A 24,357-nucleotide genomic window follows, 5' to 3' on the forward strand; every position below is an offset into this window, starting at 1 on the left:
TCCCCCATAATCCGAACCTCGCACCTCCGTCTCCAAGACTACTCTCGTGCTGCGCCAGTTCTCTGGAATGCTCTACCCCAGACGATCCGATTGATGCCTAGCCCCGATGTCTTCAAGCGCACTTTAAAAACCCATCTCTTTAAACAAGCCTACCATCTCAAATACCCAGTAAACTAACTTTCCCCTGTTCCCTCCTAAATACTACTCAGAATCTGCCCCCTACTGTTCATCTGTTTCTACACCCTCCATGCACACGATAACTGCACTCGGTAATTGAGTATTGCACTTTAACATACAGGCTGATGACCGGATCATACAGCTTTATATGATAATCCCGACTTATTATAATTGCCTGACCTGAAATAACAAGCACTTTCCACCTATTGTGTCCCCCCATTTCCGTGTAGAATGTAAGCTTGCGAGCAGGGACCTCACTCCTGATGTAACTGTTAAACTGTCTCACCTTGTATTGAATTTATTGTTTGTACATGTCCCCGCTTAATTGTAAAGTGCTGCGGAATATGTTGGCGCTATATAAATAAAAATTATTATAAAATTATTATTTATTTTTTACGGCAAAAAATGTCAAAAGCAGGATAATAGAGATTTTTTACTGTGGAACAGCAAAACCACAGTTATAATTTACTGGTGTATACCAGACTTTTTAAAATATATATATATTTGCGGCTGAACAGTGAGCGACACAGTCAAACTGTTTTTTTTTTAGATACAAAAGGCACAAAACTGGATAATACAGAAATTTCACCCGTGGAACTGCAAAACCACACTTCTGTTTCTGTGGCCTATACCAGACTCTTTTCAACAGATATATTTGTGTCTGAAAAATCAGAGACACACTTTTTTTTTGGGGGGGGGGGACACCAATAGGTTAATAAGTGTGAAGGAGGAAAAAAAAAGAGGATTTAGATGAAAAAAAAAGGATTTAGCTCTGAGACCTGGAGCTAAGTCCAGCAATTTCAGAAACAGGAGCACACAGGACTGTAATGCAGCGTTTGCTGGTATAACCCCACTGCGTCTCCTATACAGCCTGCCTGCCTGCCTGCCTGATATCTGGGATGGATATTAGTCCTGAGAAGGACTGTTTGTTTGATCTGGCAGGCTTTACAGACCCTACACTAACTATTTCGCAGGATAAATCTCTCCATAGCTCAGCAGCGCTGTCCGTACACTGTCTAATCCGGAGCGACTGTGTCCAAGATGGCGGCGCCCGGTTTTAAATACTCAAGGTGACGCTGTGCGGCCAGCCAATCACTGTAATGCCCACAAACAACATGGTTGCGGCATTACAGTGACTAGCTGGCAATCCCTGTATGTTCATTGGCTCTGTAAAGAGCGCCAAACATGCAGGGCGGAGACCCGAGCTCCCGCCCGAGTAACCCGGAAATGCTCGGTGCTCGCCGAACATCCCGAGTAGCGTGATGCTCGGGTGAGTACCGAGCAGTGTCGAACATGCTCGCTCAACACTAAAAATAACGCACAGTGAGTCAAAATTCTGAAATTCTATTAAAACAGACAAAAAGAAACAAACATTGTTATCTTGAGATACAGTATAAGAATGTTGAATGCCTTTCTTTTTGGAAACATCTGGTATTACATCCAAAGGAGAAGCACCTATTGATGGAAATTTGAAGAAGATGATGAGTAAGACCACTGATATTATACAGCGGGTGAAATAAGTATTGAACACGTCACCAAATTTCTAAGTACATATATTTCTAAAGGTGCTATTGACATGAAATTCTCACCAAATGACGGTAACAACCCATCCAATCCACACAGGCAAACAAATCAAACCATAGATGTCCATAAATTAAGTTATGAGTAATAATGAGAAATGACACAGAGAAAAAAGTATTGAACACATAAAGAAAGAGAGGAGCAAAAAGCCATGGAAAGTCATGACACCAGCTGAGATCTATCAGTAATTAGAAAGCAATCCTGCTACTTAGTGACAAATAATATCAGCTGGTTCAACTGATGCCCTATAAAAAGGTGTCTCATTACCAAGGTGCCACACAAGAAACATCTCATGATGGGTAAAACCAGTGAGCTGTCTCAAGACCTTCGCAACCTTATTGTTGGAAAACATACTGATGGCATTGGTTACAGAAGAATATTTAGACTACTGAACGCTCCAGTGAGAACTGTTGGGGACATAATCTGGAAGTGGAAAGAACATAATTTCACCATAAACTGGTCACGACCAGGTGCTCCTCACAAGATTTCAGACAGAGGAGTGAAAAGAATTATCCAAAGAGTTGTCCAGGAGCCAAGGACCACCTGTGGAGAGCTACAGAAAGACCTGGAATCAGCAGATACAATGGTTTCAAAGAAAACAATAAGTAATGCACTCAACCTCCACAGCACAATGCACACTCACCACGCAAGACTCCAAAAGCATGTACAAGCACGTTTTAAAGTTTGCTCAACAACATTTAAACATTTAGACAAACTTGTGAAATACTGGGAGAATGTTCTGGTTAGATGAGACCAAAGTTGAACTGTTTGGATGCCATAATACACACCATGTTTGGAGGCCAAATTGCACTGCATATCACCCCAAACACCATACTAACAGTGAAGTTTGGAGGTGGGAACATCATGGTGTGGGGCTGTTTTTCAGCATACAGCACTTGCAAACTTCATATGATTGAAGGAAGGATGAATGGACAAATGTACTGAAACATTCTGCATAAAAACTGCTGCCATCTACCAGGATGATAAGGGTGAAACAAGGGTGCACAGTTGAGCAAGACAATGATCCCAAACACACAGCCAAGGAAACTGTCAATTGGTTTTAGAAAAAGAAAATAAAGCTGCTAGAATGGCTCAGCCAATCCTCTGACCTGAATCCAACAGAAAATTTATGGAAGGAACTAAAGCTCAGAATTCATAGAAGGAGCCCTTGAGACCTTCAGGATGTGAAGAGTGCTTGTGTGAAGGAATGAGACAAAATCACACCTGAGCAATGCCGGTGACTGGTTTCTCCATACAGGAGGCGTCTTGAAGCTGTCATCACCAACAAAGGTTTTTTCATAAAAATTAATTCAATTTCAGTAAGCGTGTTCAATATTTTTTCTCTGTGTCATTTCTCATTATTACACATAATTTATGAACATCTATGGTGATTTCTTTGCCTGTGTGGATTGGATGAGTTGTTACCGACATCTGGTGAATTTCATGTCAATAGCACCTTTAGAAATATATTTACTTAGAAAATTGGTGACGTGTTCAATACTTATTTCACCCGCTGTATCTATCAAAGAGCCATTCTAGTCATGGGGGAACGTATTATATTACCTATATTTTTATCCATAGGAGGAAGTGTTTTAATTAGACTTTATTGCTTGATTAGTGGTCGACCAATGACAGGAATTGGTCTTTAAAGACGACCTGACAATTGCATAAATATGTAATTTCTTTAAATGGTGTAAATGTCACTTTCTCCTGAACCTGGCGTTTTTTTTCTTTTCTTTCTGCGCCTCTCCCTTCCTGAGATAAGGTCATCTCTTCCTTGTATATAAGTCTGGTCTTAGTAAACTGGGCATTGTCCCAAATAGATGAATTGACAACCACGCCCAATTGACGTTAAAGACTAAATTAACATACAGGGAAAAGATAGAACGGAGTGGCGCAGTCAAAAACGAAAAGCAACACCAGATTCAGGAGAACAGTGGCATTTACACCAGGTTAAAAGAATTACATATCCATGGCATGCGACAGGTCCCCTTTAAATGTACAGCATGATCTTTTTGTACACAGGTTTGTTTTCCCAACTATATTAGTATGAATGTAATGATCTGTATATATTAGTAACCTGTTTGTATAGATAAATCATTTCTTGTCTGCATTCATATTTTGGGTTATAAATGTGTAATTTATAACTGTACGTTTGGAATTTTCATCATTGCATCTGATCTGCACTGAAAGGAAAAGAAACCAGAGACGTAGGTAGGGGTTCAGCTCAGGGGGGCAAAACATCTGAGTGGGCCCCTAACCAGGTAACCCTGATTATAATAATATAAATAACTAGATGGTGGCCCGATTCTAAAGCATCGGGTATTCCAGCATATGTCTCCCGACCCTCCTTTATAATGCCCCATGCAGGAAGTCACATCCCCCGTATATAATACCCCATGCATATAATACCCCATGCAGGATGTCACATCCCCCCTATATAATACCCCATGCAGGATGTCACCTCTCCCCCATATAATGCCCCATGTAGGATGTCACCTCTCCCCCCATATAATGGCCCATGCAGGATGTCACCTCTCCCTCATATAATGCCCCATATAGGATGTCACCTCTCCCCCCATATAATGTCCCATGTAGGATGTCACCTCTCCCCCCATATAATGCCCCATGCAGGATGTCACCTCTCCCCCCATATAATGCCCCAAGTAGGATGTCACCTCTCCCCCCATATAATGCCCCATGCAGGATGTCACCTCTCCCCCCATATAATGCCCCATGCAGGCTGTCACATCCCCCCTATATAATACCCCATGCAGGATGTCACCTCTCCCCCCATATAATGCCCCATGTAGGATGTCACCTCTCCCCCCATATAATGCCCCATGTAGGATGTCACCTCTCCCAGCATATAATGGCCCATGCAGGATGTCACCTCTCCCCCATATAATGCCCCATGTAGGATGTCACCTCTCCCCCCATATAATGGCCCATGCAGGATGTCACCTCTCCCCCATATAATGCCCCATGTAGGATGTCACCTCTCCCCCCATATAATGCCCCATGTAGGATGTCACCTCTCCCCCCATATAATGCCCCATGCAGGATGTCACCTCTCCCCCCATATAATGCCCCAAATAGGATTTCACCTCTCCCCCCCATATAATGCCCCATGCAGGATGTCACCTCTCCCCCCATATAATGGCCCATGCAGGCTGTCACATCCCCCCTATATAATACCCCATGCAGGATGTCACCTCTCCCCCCATATAATGCCCCATGTAGGATGACACCTCTCCCCCCATATAATGCCCCATGTAAGATGTCACCTCTCCCAGCATATAATGGCCCATGGAGGATTTCACCTCTCCCCCATATAATGTCCCATGTAGGATGTCACCTCTCCCCCATATAATGCCCCATGTAGGATGTCACGTCTCCCCCCATATAATGGCCCATGCAGGATGTCACCTCTCCCCCATATAATGCCCCATGTAGGATGCTACCTCTCCCCCCATATAATGCCCCATGTAGGATGTCACCTGTCCCCCCATATAATGCAACATGCAGGCTGTCACATCCCCCCTATATAATACCCCATGCAGGATGTCCCATCCCCCATATAGTGCCCCATGCAGGTCCCCTATGGCCACATACAAAGAAAAAAAAATCCAATACTCACCTCACTTCTCAGCTGCTGCTCTGGACTCCAGCGTAGCCGGCATCTTCACGCTGTGCGCTGTGATCGGTCAGGAGAGAGCGCGGTGTAAAGACGTCACCGCGCCCTCTGACCTGAAACGTCACAGAGCATCAGCGGAAGACACAGGAGCTGCTGCGCAGGCACGGGAAGGGGTAAGTATGACGCCGGGTGCCAGGGTCCTGATCGAGCGGGGGGAGGGACGGGAGGAGAGGAGAGGGGAGGGGAGAGGAGGGGAGGGGAGGGGTAAGTATGACGCCGGGGTCCTGATCGAGCGGGGGGAGGGACGGGAGGAGAGGAGAGGGTAGGGGAGAGGAGGGGAAAGGAAGGGAGGGGAGAGGAGTGGAGGGGCGTCACACTTGTCCTGTGGAGATAAGCGGCTGTAGCCGCTGATCTTCTGACGATAGCCGCATGTAGGTCAGCGGCGCCTGCGGTGGGGGACTTACGCTGCGAGCAGCCGGCTGCATCTCCCTGCTGCATCGCCACTGACCTCCGTGCCTCACATGAGCCGCTAACGGCCGCCATCTTTTTCTGAAATGCCGCGTCGCTGATTGGCCACGGCCGGACCAATCAGCGACCCGGGATTTCCAGGACAGACAGACAGACAGAAAGACAGACAGAAAGACAGACAGAAGGGATAAGACAATTATATAGATAGATAATAATCTTTATTTATATAGCGCCAACATATTCCGCAGCGCTTAACAATTCACAGGTTCACATACAACAGTCATAAGTAACATAGCTAAATATAATACAATAATTACAGCAAAATTAATGACGACCCTGCTCGTAAGAGCTTACAATCTACAATGAGGTGGGGGTGACACAAAGTACAATGAATTATTTACAAGGATGGTCCAGCCATCTTGAGGGGATGAGGGATAGATAAAGGCTGCATGAGCTCATCACTAGCCAGTATCTGTAGTGCTTTTTGGTTCGGTGGAGAGTTATATTTAGAGAAATAAGGGATGGGCTATAAGAATATAAAAGGACTTCGATTAGGGAAGGTGATAGGCTGCCCTAAACAGGTGTGTTTTTAGGGAGCGCCTAAAACTGTGTAAGTTGTGGTTCATCCTAATTTCTTGGGGTAGAGCATTCCAAAGAATAGGTGCAGCTCGGGAGAAGTCTTGAAGCAGGGAGTGGGAGGTACGGATTAGTGCAGATGTTAGTCGAAAGTCGCTTGCGGTGCGTAGAGAACGGGTAGGCCAATAAACAGAAATGAGGGAAGAGATGAAGGGGGGTGCCACACTGTGGAGAGCTTTGTGGGTGAGAACAAGCAATTTAAATTGGATCCTATAATTCATGGACAGCCAGTCCAATGACTGGCACAGAGCGGAGGAGTCTGAGTAACGGTTAGCCAAATAGATGACCCTGGCTGCTGCTTTAAGGATGGACTGGAGGGGGGAAAGTCGAGTGAGGGGGAGGCCAATTAATAGAGAGTTACAGTAGTCAAGGCGGGAGTGGATCAGGGCAACAGTGAGGGTTTTTGTTGTTTCCAAGGTGAGAAAGGGGCGGATTCTAGAGATGTTCTTCAGGTGCAAACGACAAGAGTGGGCAAGAGATTGTATATGGAAGGTGAAGGAGAGATTGGTGTCAAAACACAACGCCCAGACAGCGCCTGCTGGCTCGGCATTATTGTGGTGACACACAGGGAGAGAGAGATGTCAGATTTAGAGAGGTGAGTAGATGGCGGGAGCAGAAGAAGTTCAGATTTGGAAAGGTTGAGTTTCAGCTAGAGAGCGGACATGATGTTAGAAACTGCAGCCAGACAGTCACTGGATTACAACTATGCTGGCGCTCCTTCATCGCGGGTATAAGGGAACATCAGCAGATGACCATGGTGTTACTGAAAATAAATCTCTACACAAAGACAACACTGATATTACTGCCATATGGTGACATATAGTGTTAGATACTGTACCAGTCCTGCAGAACATACAAGAGATTACAGTACAGTTATATATAGTAACTTACAGCTGATGTTCTTTCTGATGGAATCGTTCACTTTTCCCATCTTTTCCATCTGGCCCAGACCGACATGACAACTTCTCCAGCCAGGACTTATCTGCAGAGATCACAACAAAGACACATTTGAATCCTTACATTTCAGGCCCCGTCCCCATCTAATCCCAATCTGCACAAACTCTTCATCCTGCTGATACCCCAATATTGAGCCACTGGTGCCATATGTGTCTCTATTACTGAACATGTTGTTTGGTACAAAAACCGTTCTATTCTTACAGTCCACATAATTCCCACAACTGTGCCCCTTACAAAGTAATAATGCCTCCTTTGTGCTCTCTAGATGGCAAAATTGCACCCTAGAAAATTTTAATGCCCTGTGCAAATGCCTTAGAAAATAGTGTCCATATTTTGCCCCTTTGATGGCCACAATACTCTGAGTCCCCCTGTAACAATAATGCTTAAGTGTCTACTTAACATTTAATAATGTCCTCTGAGTCCCTCAATATACTGTATAACTCTCCTATAAACAGAACGATAGTCCCACAGCTACCATATACACAGTATGGTGGGCCCACAACTCCCCTATACACAGTATGATGTCCCCACAGCTTCTCTATATACATTATGATGGGTCTACAGCTCCACTATATAAAGTATGATGTCTCCACAGCTCCTCTATACACTGCATGATTGTCACGCAAGGTGAGAGAAAGACTAAGTGCACAACGACGGGAAGAGGGGGAGGAAGCCCAAACACTAGGCAACGGGGTGTGGAGACCCCTAGGCAGATCTGACAACACCTTTACTCCCCTAATGTCCCTAAGTAGGTTCAGCACCTATCGCTCAGCAGGAAACCTTATCCCTGACTGCCTCTAGCGATAAGCCCTAGATAGGGAGGGGACGGGGTGAGCACTAGTCAGTCCCCACTGCAGCTAAAGACAAACAGGTAGACAGACAAGGGAATACACTTAGCTTGAGAAGACACCAGAGAGAACACCTATCCTCCAAGGGAACACCAAGAAAACACTAGTCAACTACTAGTACTTTAAGCTTTGACAGAGGAAAATAGAGCTATCACCGGTGACTTTCTGTAGAGACTGAGGGTATTTAAACATCCAGCAGGGGGGGGGTCAATTAGCAACAGAAGATGAAGGTAACTGCTAGGTCCTAGAGAGAGCAGGATATCACTGCACTGCAGAGATAGATAGATCAAGAAGTTGCCTGCAGCGCAATTTGATTGTCTGTCACACCTGACACACCCGTGACAATCAAATTTCCAAGGAAGTATGAAAAAGACATCACTCACCAATGGATGCGAATAAAAGATCCTTTTATTTCAGATCCAGCATACAGACAATGAGGTTGGTTCAGGAGTGCACACCCCTGAACCAGCCGCAACAACATCTGTATGCTGGATCTGAAATAAAAGGATCTTTTATTGGCATCCATTGATGAGTGCTGTCTTTTTCATACTTCCTTGGACATTTGATTAGCACTGCTTATTTAGACATGGCACCTCCTGATGTGGATAGCCGAGAGCTAGGAAAACAGTCATAAAGGTTTTTTTGACTAAACAGGTAAGATTTGGGAAGTGGTGCCGGCATACTTCACTTCTATCTGACACCCATGATAGCATCCTCCCTTCTACGAGTAGCCTCCGGACACTCAGGACCAGGTTTCTCAGGATGAGAGGCATGAAACGAACGAACCAGCCTAGGGGCATTGACCTCCTGACGCCGAAAACCACATCCTTTCCTCTGGACCATAACCCTTCCAGTGCACCAAGTAGGAACGACGCAGGAGATGGGAATCAACAATCCTCGAAATTTGGAACTCCAAATTGCCATCAACTATGATTGGCGGTGGCGGCAGGGGAGAGGTAGCTCAAGACGAAACACTGCAGGGTTAATGATGGCCATTATTTTATAGGGACCAATAAATCTAGGTCCCAGCTTCCAGTAAGGAATCTTCAACTTGATATTCCTGTTAGACAACCACACAAAGTCATTCACACTTAGGTCTGGACCCCGCCACAAAGAAGAGAGCGACGAAACAAAACGTACCCCCCCATACTGTGTACCAAACTGTGGATGGAAACTGTATGCACCAAAGAACGGTGACCTGCCGATAGATTCTTGACGATGATTATTAATAGCAAACTCGGTAAGTAGGATGCGCAATCCTCCTGGTTTTCAGAGACAAAACACCTGAGGTAAGTCTCTAAATTCTGATTAATGCGCTCGGTCTGTCCATTCGACTGAGGATGGAAGGCCGAATAAAAGGACAGATGCACCCTCAGTCGAGAACAGAAAGCTTTCCAAAGCTTAGAAACAAACTGGGTCCCCCGACCTGACACCACATCGGAGGGAACCCCGTGAAGCTTCACGATCTCATTAATAAAAACCTGAGCAAGAGTCTTGGCATTCAGAAGTGGCATTCGGAGGGAACCACCAGAACAACAGTCTTGCCTGCAGATACCGGTAGTTCAGTAATATAATCCATGGACAAGTGTGGTTGCAGTGGCCGTGAGGGCCTAGAGTACTCGGTAACCGTGTGGCTGTCTTCCAGGGAGGTCACGGTGGCAGTGGCCCAGCTCCGTGGCCCTGGACGAGCAGATGAAGGGAGTATTTACAGGGGATTAGTAGTCTTTATGTGACGCCACCTGTGGTGCCTGGTCAGGGATGATCAGCGCTGCTGTGTGGACCCTGGGGGATAGATGGTATAGCAGCTGGGATGAAACACTTCCCACGGGTGAAGCGGGCCCCCAGGGATTGAGAAAGCCACATGTCCATGGCCTACTAGGAATACGCAGTGGAAGAAGAGGACTAGGCAGCCGGGTATGCGATACTTTAGAACGCTCACAAATAGTGCAAGCAGACACCTGCTCACCCACATCCTTATGCAACCCCGGCCACCAAAAATGATGAGAGAGGAGGTCCGCAGTTGTCTTACCACCTTGATGACCAGCAAGCACCAAGTTATGATGTTCCTTAATTACTTTACGGTGCAAATTAGATGGAACAAATAACCTCACTGAAGGGCAGGAGGCAGGGGCGTCCACCTGTGCATCCAACACCTCACCCTACAGGTCAAGGTACAACGCCGAAATGACTAACCCCTTCTGCAAAATTGGGGCAGGGTTTTCATGGTCACCACCACCAGGGAAGCTCCGGGACAAAGCATCAACCTTGATGTTTTTAACCCCTGGACAAAAAGTGACAACAAAATTGAATCTAGTAAAAAACAGGGACCATCTAGCTTGCCTAGGGTTGAGACATTTAGCAGACTGAAGAAATGACAGGTTCTTATGGTCCATGATAACAGTAATAGGATGGACTGCCCCTTTCAACCAATGTTGCCATTCTTCGAACACCAATTTAATCGCCAAAAGCTCCCTATTACCCACGTCATAATTTCTCTCAGCCGAAGATAATTTTTTGGAAAAGAAAGCGCATGGATGTCATATCCCAGGGGATGGATCCTGAGACAACACAGCCCCAACTCCACCTCTGACACATTAACTTCTACGATAAAAGATTGAGAAGACACCAGAGAGAACACGCCAACTATCCTCCAAGAAGACACTAGTCGACTACTAGTACTTCAAGCCTGGACAGAGGAAAATAGAGCTGTCACCGGTCCTAGAGAGAGCAGGACATCACTGCACTGCAGTGACCGAAAAATCAAGAAGGTGCCTGCAGAGCCAAGCTCAATGACCGTTTACAGCTGGATCCAGAATGACTGTCTGACACCCGTGACAATGATGTCCCCACAGCTCCCCTATGCCTGGTATGATGTCATCACAGCTCCCCTATACACAGTTTGATGGGCTCACAGCTCATCTATAAATAGTATGATGTCCCCAGTGCTCAACGAAAACACAGTATAATAACCCTCACAGAAGCCTTCACTGTATAATGGCCCCCACAGTTTATGAGGACCTCCACAGATGTCCCTACAATTTATGAGAGCCCCCCATAGAAGTCCCCACACTGTATGATTGCCTCCTTAGTAGGCCCAAAACTATATAATGGCCCCTGCATTAGCCCCAAACTGTATAATGACCCACAAATTATCGACCAAACTGTATAATGGCCACCGTATTATCCCCCAAACTGTATAATGGCACCCAATATTAGCCCCCAAATTGTATAATGGCGTGCACATTATCCCCCAAACTGTATAATGGGCACCGCATTATCCCAGAACTGTATAATAACCTCTGCATTAGCCCCAAACTGTATAATGGCCTCCATATTAGTGTTACAGCTCTCCTGTTTTTTTTTAGTTTGCTGGTCACATGACCATTTTGCCTATTTAATCCGGCTCCGCCCTCCTGGCTTTGCTGGACTTCATTTGTATTTACTACTGTTGAGCTAGCTTGTTGCTCTGTTGCCGTTCTCTGTTAGTTTTGCTAGGTCTTCTGACCCCTATGCCTTTTTGTTGTGTGTTTGTCTTTGACTGCTACTATTTCTGCTAGGAGGTGTCCAACTTTTCCCAGTCCCTAGATCTTGTAGGGATCCCTCCCTCACATCTATAGGTCTGCGTTCAGACTAGCCGAGGACTTTAGCGGGTCTGATCGCAGGATCAGGTTCCCCGTTACATCGTAGGGATCTAGTTTAGTTCTATTGTAGGGACAGATCTCCTCTCTTTCCTTAGTCTCTGTAGCAGATCATAACAGTAAGTCCAGCCATAAAAAAAAAATTTTCTCTAAGGAAAGACCTCCAGTTTTCCATCATGGTCTCGGTGCAAGATTTGGCTCAACGCTTGCAGGGACTCTCTCTGGAGGTGACCAAGCTCCAACAACACGTGAGTAGCTGTTCTGGAGCGCATTTTGTGGAACCTAAGGTACGTCTGCCTGATCTATTTTTTGGCAAACAGCAAGATTTTTTTTCTTTTAAAAATGCTTGTCTATTATATTTTCGTTTGAGACCCGGATCCTCTGGTGATGAATCACAGCGCATAGGGATCATAATGTCACTTTTGCGCAAAGATCCTCAGGGATGGGCCTTCTCTCTCCAACCTAGTGATCCGTGATTTAGATCAGTGGATAGTTTTTTTTCTGCTTTGGGTTTGTTGTACGATGATCCTGATCGTGTCTCATCTGCTGAGTCTGAATTAAGACGTTTGAGGCAGGGATCCGGTAATGTGGAAAAATATTGTTCTCACTTCCGTCGGTGGTCTGCCCAGGTGGGGTGGAACGATTCTGCTTTGAAAAGCTTGTTTCTTGCAGGGCTATGTGAAAGGGTAAAGGATTTACTGATTGCTTATCCCACACCTGGAAACTTGCAGGAGGCAATGCAATTAACTATACGGGTGGACAGGAGACTGCGTGAAAGGGTTAATGAGAGCAAATCCTCTGCTATGTCAGCTTCGAGTCCTGAGAGGTTCTGTGCTGACAATGGAGAGCCGATGGAAATTGGGGCGATGGCACCCCGCTCTCAGGAAAAAGACCGCCGACTTTCTGAAGGCTTGTGTTTCTATTGCGGAAGCTCTGGTCATTTTATTAAGAGCTGTGTGCTTCGTAAGAAGAAAGAAAAAAAAATGGTCAGTCATGCTCGTATTGCCTGTTTAAATTCTAAGGAAGTATTCCTATCTGCCACTACTGCTGCTCAGGATGAATTAATTGAATTTCGGGTATTTGTGGATTGTGGATCTACTCTGAATGTGATTGATGGGGGATTCTTGGAAAAACTTAGATTAGAACTTAAAACTTTGTCATCCCCTATTGCTGTGGTTTCTGTCGATGGCTCTCCCTTGAAGAGTGTTACTCACAAGGTCTGTGAATTTCCCCTCACTATTAATGGTATTCATCAAGAGAATTTGGATTTGGTGGTATTGGATAATTTGCCTTCTCCAGTAATATTGGGGTTACCCTGGTTAAAATTGCACAATCCTGTACTGGATTGGTCTACCAATGAAATTAAGTCCTGGAGCCCTAAGTGTTATGACAAGTGTTGTAACGGGCGCATTGCTGCTGTGGATAGAGGGGAATTGCCTGTACCTATTCAGGATTTTTGGAGAGTTTTTTCTGAGGAGGAGTCGCAGGTTTTGCCTCCCCATAGAGACTATGATTGTACCATTGAATTTGTCCCTGGCGCGACTCTTCCTAAGAGTCGTTTATTTAATCTTACTATTCCTGAAAGAAAGGCTTTGGAAGAATACATACAGACAAGCTTGGCCGCCGGTCACATTAGGCCTTCCAAGTCTCCTGTGGCTGTTGGATTTTTTTTTGTAAAAAAAAAAGATGGCGGTTTACGTCCTTGTCTGGACTTTCGTGAGATTAATAAAATTACTGTACGCAATCCTTACCCACTGCCATTGATTCCTGATTTATTTAACCAGTTAGTGGGGGCCAAGTGGTTCTCTAAAATTGATCTCCGGGGGGCATACAATTTGTTGCGCATGAAGGAGGGTGATGAATGGAAGACTGCTTTTAACACTCCTGTGGGTCATTTTGAGAATCTGGTTATGCCTTTTGGTCTTACCAATGCTCCAGCATTTTTTCAGAATCTTATTAATGATATCCTTAGACCTTTAATCGGCAAAAATGTGGTTGTGTATTTGGATGACATTTTGATTTATTCGCCGGATCTGGAGTCTCATTGGCGGAGCGTACGTGAGGTATTACAGTTATTAATGGACAATTCGCTTTTTGCTAAGCTGGAGAAATGTGAGTTCGCTGTACAGAGAATTAGTTTTTTGGGCTACATTATCTCCAGTGAAGGTTTTGAGATGGACCCGGTTAAAGTTCAAGCTGTGCAGGAATGGCCTAGGCCTATTGGTTTGAAATCGATACAGAGGTTTTTGGGTTTCGCCAATTATTACAGAAAATTCATAAAAAAAATTTCTATTATTGTCAAACCGCTGACCGATCTCACCAGGAAAGGTGCTAATGCGGTTCAGTGGACTTCTGAGGCCATTGAAGCTTTTGTGTTTCTAAAGGAGAGGTTCACCTCTGCTCCCATCCTTATGCAGCCTGATGTGACTAAGCCGTTTTTGGTTGAGGTTGATGCTTCTTCGGTGGGGGTTGGTGCGGTGTTGTCTCAGGAAAACAAGGATGGAGTACATCCCTGTGCCTTTTTTTCAAAAAAATTTTCCGAGACTGAACTTAATTACGATATTGGTAATCGGGAATTGCTGGCGATTAAACTCGCATTTGAACACTGGCGTCATCTCTTGGAAGGTGCTGAATTTCCCATTCAGGTTTTCACTGATCATAAAAATCTGATCTATCTTGATGCTGCCAAGCGCTTGAATGCCCGTCAGGCTAGGTGGGCACTTTTTTTCTCGCGGTTTAATTTTTCCGTTACTTACATCCCGGGTACCAAGAATGTTAAAGCGGATGCTTTGTCTCGCAGCTTTTCTCCCATGGTCGGTCTTGAGGAGGAAGAGGAGACCATTTTACAAGAAGGTGTTGTGATTGCTGCTTTGGACTCCGTTTTGGAGGATGAGATTCTTAAAGCACAGGAGAATGCCCCATCTAACACTCCCCATGGGAGGTTGTTTGTGCCTAGGACCTTTAGGAGAGATTTGTTTGTTGAGTGTCATGAGTCTCGGTTGGCAGGTCATCCAGGAATTTCTGAGACCAAGAGACTTGTGGGTCGCAGTTTTTGGTGGCCTGGATGGCAGAAGGAAGTCATTAAGTGGGTGCGCCAATGTACTGTGTGTGCAAGATCCAAGTCTTCGCATGCTCCTGCTGCGGGGTTGCTTTGCCCTCTGGAGGTTCCTAGTGCACCTTGGACACATCTGGCTATGGACTTTATTACTAACCTTCCTCCCTCTGAAGGTTTCACGGTCATCTGGGTGGTCATGGACCGTTTTAGCAAGATGTGTCACTTGGTTCCCTTCATCAAACAGCCTTGCGCTAAGACACTCGCCAAGGCCTTTGTCAAGGAAATTGTCAGACTACATGGTGTTCCTACTGACATTGTTTCTGATAGGGGACCTCAGTTCGTGGCTCGTTTTTGGCGTGCCTTTTGTGACAGGTTGGGAGTTCATTTGTCGTTTTCATCCGGATATCATCCTGAGTCTAATGGCCAGACAGAAAGGAAGAACCAGGATGTTGAGCAGTTCTTGCGTTGTTTTGTGGCAGACAATCAAGAGGGGTGGTCTGAGTTTCTGCCACTTGCTGAATTTGCTCTTAACAACCATACATCCTCTTCTGCTGGGTGTTCGCCTTTTTTTTGTTGTTCTGGGAGACATCCGTCTTTTGGGTCATTTTCCAAATTGGTTTCGGCTGTGCCTGAGGAGGAGAGTTTTTCCGGTGATTTGGAGAGAGTTTGGACGGATGTGCGTGGTAATCTTCAGGAGGCTAACAAGAAATCTAAGAGGTACTTTGATAGGAAATGGCAAGAGGTTTTGTTTGCTGTTGGTGACATGGTTTGGTTGTCCTCTAAGAATCTGCGATTGAGGATTCCTTCTAAAAAATTGGGTCCCAAGTTCGTAGGGCCCTTTAAGGTACTTCAGATAGTTAACCAATCTGCTGTTAGGCTGGAGGTTCCTACGTCCTGGAGGATTAATCCGGTGTTTCATGTTTCTCTGTTGAAAAAAGCTGATGTGTCGGATGGAGACGCCTCTGCCACTGTTCCTCCGGTGGTGGAGGACGGGGAATATGAAATTTCCCGCATCCTAAATTCTAGACGGTATAGAGGGAGTTTGCAGTATCTCGTCGCTTGGAAGGGTTTCGGACCTGAGGATAACTCATGGGTGTGGGCGGATGATGTTTCTGCTCCCAGACTTGTCCGAGCGTTTCACAGGAGGTTTCCTGGTAAGCCTGGGCCTAGGGGATCCGGAGGATCCTCTTAGAAGAGGGGGTACTGTTACAACTCTCCTGTTAGTTTTTTTTTAGTTTGCTGGTCACATGACCATTTTGCCTATTTAATCCGGCTCCGCCCTCCTGGCTTTGCTGGACTTCATTTGTATTTACTACTGTTGAGCTAGCTTGTTGCTCTGTTGCCGTTCTCTGTTAGTTTTGCTAGGTCTTCTGACCCCTATGCCTTTTTGTTGTGTGTTTGTCTTTGACTGCTACTATTTCTGCTAGGAGGTGTCCAACTTTTCCCAGGCCCTAGATCTTGTAGGGATCCCTCCCTCACATCTATAGGTCTGCGTTCAGACTAGCCGAGGACTTTAGCGGGTCTGATCGCAGGATCAGGTTCCCCGTTACATCGTAGGGATCTAGTTTAGTTCTATTGTAGGGACAGATCTCCTCTCTTTCCTTAGCCTCTGTAGCAGATCATAACAATTAGCCCTTAAAATATAAAATGGCCACCGTATTAGCCCCCAAACTGTATAATGGCTCCCACATTAGCTTCCACACTATATAATGCCCCTCCACATTTTTTAAGGGCTCCTACAGTAATCTCTATAATGTATGAGGGCCCCACACACTGTTTCAGGGTCCCACACAGTAACCCCCACACCGTATGAAGGTCTCCAATTGTTTATGTTTAATGAAAGTAAAAACATCATACACTCACCTAATCCAGGATCCTGACGAGTTCACCGGCAAGGCGCGGGCAGAACAACGAGCTGGAATTGCACTGGCGCATGCACAGGATGCTAGAGTCTCGACTGACGTACTGTACATGCATTAGCAAGAAAAAACTGAAAGTCTGAACTGAAACGTAAATTGATGTGCATGCAAATTGTAAATGCATGTTCACAAAAGGTTTTAATATTAGAGTTAGGACTGTCCCATAAGGGTTGCCTTGACGTTGCGGGATAGCTTTTACATTATTTTGATCAAAATTATGCTTACTAAATACCCTATATTATTTATTATTATTTTTGCACTGCGCGATCTATCCATTTACTTCCAGTTATTTGGGTATTTTGCTTGTTTTTGGTTTTTCTCTGTACATGCATTAGCGCCTCGGTCGTTCTATAGATCGCAGGCTTAAAGCAACCCATAGTCTACAGAAAGGAAAGCGGTAGTGTACGGAAATCATATCTCCCTGCTCTACCACAGAGCTTACAGTAGCTGTATTGACAGTTAAGGGTATCATAGCTCTGGGTGTGTCCCTCAGAGCGCAGGGCCCGAGGCAACCGCCCCCGCTGCCCCCTGGTAGCTACACTACTGATAGAAGAGTACCTGTCCATTTGCCCTGGGCATCATTATACTAATGGAGTTTGCATCTTAAAGATCCTTTTACAAGTGGCGATGATTGGGCCAACGAGTGATCGCTCCTGACTGCTGGTGTGTAAATATATCAACTGATCTAACAGAAAAATATTCATAAGATCGCAGTAATGATTATCTGTCACATACAATGGCGTTAATTGTAACTTTTTCTGCCCCAAATGAGCACCAATTAATAAGAAGTCGATTGTTTCTAGCCCACATAAAAGGTCCCCTGGGTGAAGATTTCCCTTGCCCCCGAGTGTGCGGACTGTTGACTACCGACCAATGGTCTCCAACTTCCACTTGTTGCGATAATACAATTCCCAAGATGCCCAGGCAGCACGTGTGCCAGCACCAAGAGTGCATGTGTAACGACCGGAACGCCGGTCGAATGTGTATGAGGAATACGGCGCTGCTATGAATGACTCCAGCCTTTGTATAGTGGCAAATAACTTTCTTTTTACTGGTCACAAAAATGACAAGGTTAAACAATTCTACAAAATATGGGCCACAACAGCCACTAACACAAAATACAAGTTATGCAGCCCGAGAGAGCCCAAGTGCCAATCTCGCGGGGATGAGCCAATCTACCCCTGGGCTATGCCGCTCCCACCCTTATTCAGTACAGGGCCTACCCAGGATGTTACCGCGGACGTGGCACGTGGTCCTCCCAGGAATATAACCTTACACCCCCCTCCCACACTAATACAATGAGATCTGGGTACCCTTGTTTTCCCCTTAGAGAACACTCATATATATTTTACCAACGCGTTACCTATACAGTGTACAGTTTCTCTTCTTACAAGAGCAAAGAGAAATCTCTCAGACTTAATGCATATACAAACAGGTAACAAACTAAACCTTTAACTAAACTCTGATCTCCGGCCACAGGGTTTGATCAGTTTCTCCATCTCACCAAGCTCTCCAGCACATCCAGGTGTCAGCAGGAATTAGAATCAATCTCAGGTCTCAAAGTGTAGTTCACAACAGGGCTCCTTTGTAGTATCCATGTACACAGTCTTAGTATACCAGATCCTTCACAATCTCTGGATCAAGCCTGCTCAGTCCATCAGCAGTGATATACATCAGGCAGTTCTCAGCACACTGGAATCACTAACTAGCTTTCCCTAACTGACTACACAGTTGGTGACCGGTCACATATCTCAGTTACTCACAGGGCACAGCTTCTCCTTGAAGACAAAGTCTGGCTCCAGTCTGTATAAGCTCTCCAACGTCAAACAGCTTTAGACGCACATCGCCTTCTCTCTCTCTGGACTTCCTGGATCTCTCTTTTCCCGGGCTTTTTTATTACTTGTTTCTTGCTGACCCCTAATGGCCGGACTAAGTCATTGCAGGGAAATTTACACTGTCATAAATATGAGCTCATTGCTAGAAAGAAATGTCAACATGTTACACTCCACCCCACTCACAATTTGGCGTCCCGACAAATGGTTTCATACCACTCATATGTAACACATACTCCTCAGGATTATATCGTATCGGGAGAACACCAGCTGTGCTCCTCTCCGATCTCCACAAACCAGTACCTGCCGAGCTGGATGGAGGGACCACCGCATCTAGTGTAACAGTAACATCAGGGGCGGTGTCTGGAACACCGGGAACTTGCGCTATCGGACTCTGCATGTCCGATGGTCTCACCACAAAGTCATCCCAACAGTCGCATTCAACATTGCTCGGTGCAACTGCCCTGGGTGGCGCAGGTGACTCAGGGTGACAGGCAGGTGTGTCGGACATACACCTCTTTAGCCAATTCTGGTGCATTGTGCGACGGGGTCCAATGCACCCTTCGGGAACTACTCTGTACACACTTTCCCCTGGGAATACCCTTTCCACTACTGTGTAGGGCATTTCCTCCCACCTGTCGCTCAACTTCCCTCCCGGACGCGTGACTCGTACTAGCACCTTATCACCCACCCGGAACTCATCTAGGTGCACCGGCCCCCGATCTCGGTGGGGATGATACTGCACATGGTCTTTTACTATCCGGTGGATTTCACGCAACCTTCGGCGATGATCCTGGACCCACTCACTGGCTGTATGATATTCTGGTTCATCGGGTACAGTGAGACTAAGTTCTTCAATCTCTTGTCCAGGCCGACCGAACATCATCGCGTACGGAGTGAATCCTGTGGTGCTATGGACCCGATTGTTATAGGCCCACATAAGTTCTGGGAGGAACTCAGTCCATCGCTCCTTCTGCCTCTGTTCAAGCATTCTCAGCATCTGGAGCAGGGTTTGGTTGAACCGTTCACAGGCCCCATTTCCCTGCGGATGATAGGGCGTTGTCCGGGATTGCTGAATCCCATAGACTTGCAGCAACTCTGTTATGAGCTGACATTGGAAGCAAGCACCTTGATCTGAATGTATCCTTTGAGGACATCCATAAACCTGGATGAAATGCTTACAAATTGCCTCCGCTGCAGACTTAGCAGTCTGATCCTTGGTGGGGACAGCGACGGCAAACTTAGTAAAGTGATCAGTCATGACCAGACATGACTGATGACCACTTCTGGTGTACCCAATTGACAAATAATCCACCATTAGCACTTCCAGTGCGGCAGACGTCACGATTGTCTGGACAGGAGCCCTCTGCTCTGGGGACTGATTCAGCTCACATGCCCGGCACCTACCACACACCTCTCTCACAACTTCTTCTAAGCCAGGCGAGTACACGTACCTGTGCAGCCAACGATAAGTTTTCTCAGGCCCGAAATGTGCACCCCGCGTATGAGCTTCCTGGGCAATGTCCGGAGCCACTGAAGCTGGAATTACTACCTGCCAACGGTACCCCAGCTCCACTGCTATGTAGATCCAGCGATACAGTATTCCCTCCGCTATGACCAATCGATCCCACTGCCTTAGCAGCTTTTGTCCTTCGGCTCCCTGCCGGGCTCTTGCTCTCCCATCGGGCCAGGACTTTTGACTCAGCCATTTCTTTACTCGTGACAGTTCAGAGTCTGCGTCCTGTAACTCAGCCCACTCTTGACGAGTCTTACCCAGCAACGTGGCGACCCGTGTCGCCACCCCACTTGAACGTGCCACGTCCACAAACACAGGCAATCGCCTCAAATCGGGGATCTCAGTATCCTCGAGGTCTTCATCCACCCCATGCTCGGGTGCGCCTCGTGTCACTCGTGATAATGCGTCAGCATTGGAGTTCTCTTTACCCGAACGGAACCGAATCCGGTAATTAAACTTGGACATCTGAGCTACCCATCTCTGCTCCAGGGCTCCAAGCTTAGCGTTTTCCAAGTGTGCAAGCGGATTATTGTCCGTCATCACGAGAATCTCGGAACCAGCCAGATACTCCGCAAACCTCTCAGTCATGGCCCACACCAGGGCCAACATCTCCAGCTTAAACGAGCTGTAATTGTCCGGATTTCGCTCGGTGTCCCGTAGAGACCGGCTAGCATACGCGATGACCCTCTCATGCCCATCTTGTTCTTGGGTTAACACAGCTCCCAGACCATTGAGACTTCCATCCGTGTACAGGGTGAACGGTTGGTCAAAGCGAGCATACGCCAATAAAGGTGTCTGTACGAGGGCGGCCCTGACCCGATCAAATGCCTGGTGCTGTCGGTCAGTCAACTGAATTGGCTGATTCTTGGGCCCCTGTGCCGTCCCTCTCAACAACTCATTCAGTGGTTCAGCCACCTTAGCAAAGTCCTTCACAAACTGACGGTAGTATCCAGCTAAACCAAGGAACGCTCGTACTTCTCTCACGGTCTTGGGACGGGGCCACCCCTGAATGGCCTCAATTTTACTCGGTGCTGGTCGCACACCCTCAGCAGACACTACATATACATACTACAATACTCAATCTGTGTCTGGAACAAGTGACATTTCTTTGGCTTGATCTTAAGTAAATTGTCTCTCAGTCGGTGCAACACTTGCCGGAGCTTCTTCAGGTGGTCGTCGAATGAATCTCCAAATATAATCACATCATCCAAATAGATCAGCACGGACTTGAAATTGTAATCGCCCAAGCAGTATTCCATTAACCGCTGAAATGTTCCTGGAGCATTAGTCAGTTCGAAGGGCATTCGATTAAATTCGTACAGTCCCATCGGCAAGATGAATGCTGTCTTCTGACAATCTAGAGCTGCCACGGGCACCTGCCAGTAGCCGCTGGCCAGGTCAAGAGTGGAGAAGTACTTCGCCTTTCCCAGGGCAGACAGGGATTCCTCGATCCGGGGCAATGGGTAGGAATCACGTACTGTATGCGCATTCAGCTTACGGTAATCAACACAAAACCGTATGGTCCCATCCTTTTTCCGGACCAGTAAGACCGGTGCGGCCCAAGGACTTTGACTCGGCCGGATCACACCATTATCCAGCATTTGCGCCAGCATTCCTTTGACCTTCTGATAAAGACTCGGTGGGATCTGGCGATATCTCTCCCGAATTGGGGGGGTGTTTCCCGTGGGTATCTCGTGCTCCACAGCCTTGGTGCAACCAAAGTCTTCATCTCCCCTGGAGAAGGCAGCCTGATATTCCCACAGCGCAGCCTCCAGTCTGCGAGCCTGTTCGGGAGTCAACTGGGACTCATCCACTCCCATTATTTCCATAATTCTTCTGCCATTCCACTCAGGCGTGGGGGATTCTTCAGCTGTCGTCTGCATCGACAGGGTCCAGGCGGTCCGGCGGTCTACCCTCAGTGTGAACTGGCTTTTGGGGATGACTCCTTCACCACACACATACACGTCAGCCAGCTTCGTGCCCACTGCCAGAGTCACCTCATGATTCTGCAGATTCAGACACCTCACTTGTACACTTCCATCTTGCACAATGGCCAGTGTTCGGGTTATCATCGGGCTATCCGTATCTTCTGACCGTCCCACCGGTTCCAGAATCACCTCCACACCATTCAGTTTCCTGTGCGTCCCTACTGGCATCAACACAAGCTTCTCTTGACCCGGAGCGATTACAACGGCAGACCCGCGTGGGACATACACCGCTCCCACTGCTTTTCCTTCAGCCGAACTCTTTTGAATGCCGCACGAACGGACCACCTGTTGCAGGGCCCTCTGAGTGGCTTTGTGGGGTGTCGCACGTTTCCAGTATCTCGGACCATCACGCTCACACAAAAGGGAGTCCAGTTCTCTCAGGATATTCATTCCCAGAACCACCGGGAGATTCGGCCTCGCCTGAGTCTTCACGAGCACCACTCCTTTGGTTCCCAACTCATGGGCGCACAACTGTACTCTCATCCAAGCGATGCCTGCCTCTGGAATTTCTTCATCATTAGCGGCCTTCAGCCTTAGCAGGTGTCCTGACTCCGTTTTGACAGTCTCTTCGAAGTGCGTCTTGAAAAATTCCATCGGCATGGTCGTCACCTCCGATCCGGTATCCACCAAGCACGCCACCTTTTTTCCTGCAAACTGCACATCCAACATGGGACTCTCTGCAATCAGATCCTCAGAACAGTCATTGGGCGCTGATTTTCATTACTGCCTTGCCGTATGCCCAACTACAGCAAGGGCCTCTCTTTTACCGATGGCGGGACTTCAGCTGGCAGACTCCTTGGGCAGTACCGCTGCATATGCCCCAGTTCTCGGCATCGCCAACATTGAACTGGTCTTCTTGCCCTACCTCCGGATGCCTCAGGTCTAGGAGCAGTCGGCGTCCTTCCTGAGGTATAGGGGGGTTGATCATAAAGGGGAATAGAGGGATTCGTCAAGGCCAAGCATATCGGAGGCATTCCCCGAACTTGCATCTGTTGTACCTGTTCCGTCAGATTTTCCACGGTTTTCTGCAAAGCAGCCAGCTGTGCCTGAACAGGATCTGGTCTCGGCTCTCTTGTGTAAGCCACTTGCAGGCTACTCCACTGCAGAGCAGGCTTCACTTCCAAAGTCCGTGCTACCGCCTCTTCCTGTATTTCGGCATAGGTGACACCAGGGGTATTTCGCGCCTTCAGCAACAATTCGCTCCTTAGCACCTCACTCCGTATCCCCTCGATGAACTGATCCCGAAGAATGCTGTCGACATCGGCTTCAGTACCCACGGTTACAGGCGACTTCTTTTTGATCTCTTGTTGCAATTCCTCCAGCGCTATAGCATACTGGATCAGGCTTTCCCCGTCTCTCTGGGTCCAGGAAAAACTGTACTCGTAGTTGCCCTGCTGCCGCCACCTGATCAAATGCTTTCCCTAGTATCCGGATGATGTCGTCGACCGTCTTTCGCCTATCCTCGGATTTTAACAAGACAACTTCACGGGCATCCCCCTCCAGAGCATTCAGCGCGACTTCCGGTTGCAGCTGAGAGCTGACACCGTGCAAGGCAATGGCATTCTTCAACCTGCCTACCCAATCACTGAACAGCAAGTTATACCCATCAAACTTGGCCAGGTGGTTAAGTAGCATGCCCGTTGCAGAGCAACCAACTAACCGGTCTCTACGGGAGAAGGGGGGTGGAGTACTACAGCGGACGCGGCAGCACCTTCCGCGCTACTGTCACCATTCATGGCGAGCACCGTATCCTGCCGACTACGCCAAGATGTAACGAATGTCGAATGTGTATGAAGAATACGGCGCTGCTATGAATGACTCCGACCTTTGTATAGTGGCAAATAACTTTCTTTTTACTGGTCACAAAAATGACAAGGTTAAACAATTCTACAAAATATGGGACACAACAGCCACTAACACAAAATACAAGTTATGCAGCCCGAGAGAGCCCAAGTGCCAATCTCGCGGGGATGAGCCAATCTACCCCTGGGCTATGCCGCTCCCACCCTTATTCAGTACATGGCCTACCCAGGATGTTACCGCGGACGTGGCATGTGGTCCTCCCAGGAATATAACCTTACACCCCCCTCCCACACTAATACAAT

The 24,357-nt window shown here is 47.0% G+C and overlaps 1 pseudogene; it reads right to left on the reverse strand.

Moving 5' to 3' along the window:
* Window positions 1–2,138: 2,138 nt before the first annotated feature.
* LOC141236823 (uncharacterized) overlaps window positions 2,139–24,357 on the reverse strand; it is an 88,488-nt pseudogene continuing 66,269 nt past the window's right edge.

This window comes from Phyllobates terribilis, unplaced genomic scaffold (assembly GCF_046119375.1).
Source record: "Phyllobates terribilis strain yellow unplaced genomic scaffold, ASM4611937v1 Scaffold_721__1_contigs__length_756350, whole genome shotgun sequence".
Classification (NCBI taxonomy): domain Eukaryota; kingdom Metazoa; phylum Chordata; class Amphibia; order Anura; family Dendrobatidae; genus Phyllobates; species Phyllobates terribilis.